The sequence below is a fragment of the Aplysia californica genome, unplaced genomic scaffold (genome assembly GCF_000002075.1).
Source record: "Aplysia californica isolate F4 #8 unplaced genomic scaffold, AplCal3.0 scaffold00388, whole genome shotgun sequence".
Taxonomy (NCBI): Eukaryota; Metazoa; Mollusca; class Gastropoda; order Aplysiida; family Aplysiidae; genus Aplysia; species Aplysia californica.
In genome coordinates, this window is record NW_004797658.1 from 360814 (window position 1) to 363313 (window position 2500).

The 2500-nt window shown below is 40.0% G+C and overlaps 1 protein-coding gene across 1 annotated transcript in view; it reads left to right on the forward strand.

Annotated features, from left to right (window-relative positions):
- Window positions 1–2437: 2437 nt before the first annotated feature.
- LOC101861221 (protein arginine N-methyltransferase 7) overlaps window positions 2438–2500 on the forward strand; it is a 23975-nt gene continuing 23912 nt past the window's right edge. Inside the window, exon 1 of the mRNA XM_005103742.3 lies at window positions 2438–2500. This exon is cut by the window's right edge and continues 598 nt beyond it. The gene's annotated coding sequence lies outside the window, so the exon portion shown is untranslated.

A 2500-nucleotide genomic window follows, 5' to 3' on the forward strand; every position in this document is an offset into this window, starting at 1 on the left:
GTCTCATTTCACCTCCTTTCCTGCTCTCTAGCAATGTTCTGTTGTCTGCTTTCATTTCCACTTTCTGCCCCCACCCCCTCACCTCCTTTGCCCACTCCTCTGGGCTCCTGACTCTTTCTGCAGCCTTTCTACTGCTACTGCTTGGCTCCTCCTTACACAGACAGTCTGTCTTTCTGCCTCACCCCTGATCTTCTGGTAGGGAAGATCTACACCTAGCCTTCTCGGACAAGGGCGAAAAATCTCGGAAGGCCCGTGTGCAAATTGTGCACGTTGAAGATCCCTTGGTGGTCTAAAATCGAGTTTCGGCCGCCACCCGGGCAAAATTCAAAATTTCCTACCAACTGAAAATATTAGGTGTGACCCGCGCGCTCATATGACCTTATGCCGCTTGCGAGCGCCGTAAAACACTTTACCAAAAAAAAAAAAGTTACGAATCTCACAAAACCTGGACTTAACAGTCAGTTACAATGTGTTCATTACATGTAGTTTTTAAATTTTGATTTTGTTCAGGAGCTGTTGGTTTCTTATCGAGCACGAAACCTCTTTTGCACATGTCATGGGCCGTGTTAGATTTTGGTTATAATCTTAATCTTCTGTCAGTCAGTGAGGAACAGAGGTCCCTAAACTGCCATGGTTTGGAATTGGATGGTATTAGGTATTGGTGGAATGACCAGGAATGAACAAAGCCGCCCTCGTGAGAATCACCGGATGGCTTGGTTTAGTGGACTACACCGCGCAAGTTCTGGAACTTACCGTTATAATTTTCGTCATGGTGTAATTCTAGTAGACATCTCCATGCTTAGCAAGGCATTTTCTCACAGGGCCAATGACTAGACAATTCTTGGAAAACCAAATCTAAATTAACGTTGGAGTGGTCACCAATAAATAGTCCCAATATAATAGAATCTATATAATATATGAATCCTACAGCCAGTACAGGTTGTTTATAAAGTCCCGTGAAACTGCCGCTAAAGAAAAGCGGCTTTGCCCGTAATTTAGACCCTTTTGGTTAATCATTTACTTGAAAAGCAACTTTCAGAAACACAAAAGAACACACACAGGAGAAAAAACCTAACAACAAGTTTGAGGTTTGTGGTTAATCATTTGCAAAGAATTGCAACCTACAGACACAAAAGAACACACACAGGAGAAAACCCTTACAAATGTGAAGTTTGTGGGTTAATATTTTCCAGGAGAGGTAACCTACAGAGACCAAAAAAGCACACATGAGTGAAAAGCCTTACAATTTACAGTTTCAGATGTGAAGCGTGTTATGTAATTATTGTAATGTTTCCCTCAAAGTTAAAGAAGCAGTCTATGGGATCGTAAAAGAAGACAGCAGGAGAAAACCTTACAAAGTGTGAAGTTTACGGTGTGACATTTACACCATGTGATGGCTTACACTAGTGGATGACATCGCCTTGGTTGGAAAACACACTGGTGTAAATTATGTCTACGACAATGGGAATGTGTAAGTGTACATGCATGATCCAGTCAAATGTATTGTAAGTGTAAGATTTCTTGTGTGTCTTTGGTTTGACAGACCAGCATCCGTGGTGTAGCGGTGAGAAATGCAGAAGACCAGAGTTTGATTTCCATGTGGGGAGAATGTTGTTAATTGAGTATAATAATAATAACCCCCCCCCCCCCCCCGAAAAAAAAGAAAAACCTTATCTTGATCAAGAGGTAATCAAGACTGCCAACTTGCGATTTTAGAATTTTAGAGTGGTTATATACAGTCGACCCCGCTGGTGTTGAAATCGTTAGGGTTATTTTTCGACTAAGTTCTAAGGTGATCCTTTTCTCGGGCCCCAGCCCTGCACTTCTTATCATGTCCCAATGGTAATGGTAAAGTTGAACTTCGGATGAGTTTTTTTTTTTCGCTCCCCCGATGACATCAACTCTTCCGTAGTTGACGGTATAAAAGCTTAAAACTTTGAACCACCTTCATTTACACGTGTTACGCCATCTGCCACCGATGAAAAATAAGATGTTAATACTCGTAGCATTTGAATTTGAAGTATAATCCATGCGAAAGAACTTAAAATTAAGAATGGTGTGTTATTAAATGTTCAAAAGGAAACAAAAGGAGAGAGAGAGAGAGAGAGAGAGAGAGAGAGAGAGAGAGAGAGAGAGAGAGAGAGAGAGAGAACGGCTGTTGTGGGAATTTTAACACTAGATCTAGATCTTGATCTAGATTCTAGTCTAATTATTAATTATTGAAGCACCAACATTTTATTTTCATAGCATGACCCACTTTTTAGTGAACTTAATAATATTCGTATAATAGGACAAACGCAAAGACATTGTAAATCAACCCCTTTTTAAAATCACCAATTTATATAAATAATTAATTAATTATACTTCAAGTCATCTCACATTCACATTGAAATCCTTTTGTGACTATCAACTTTGACCTTTGAAAACAACTACTTCCGGGTTAACAGAAAGAGGTTGACTTGTTTACAACGAAAACTCCCACATGCTATTTTGTCTCTCC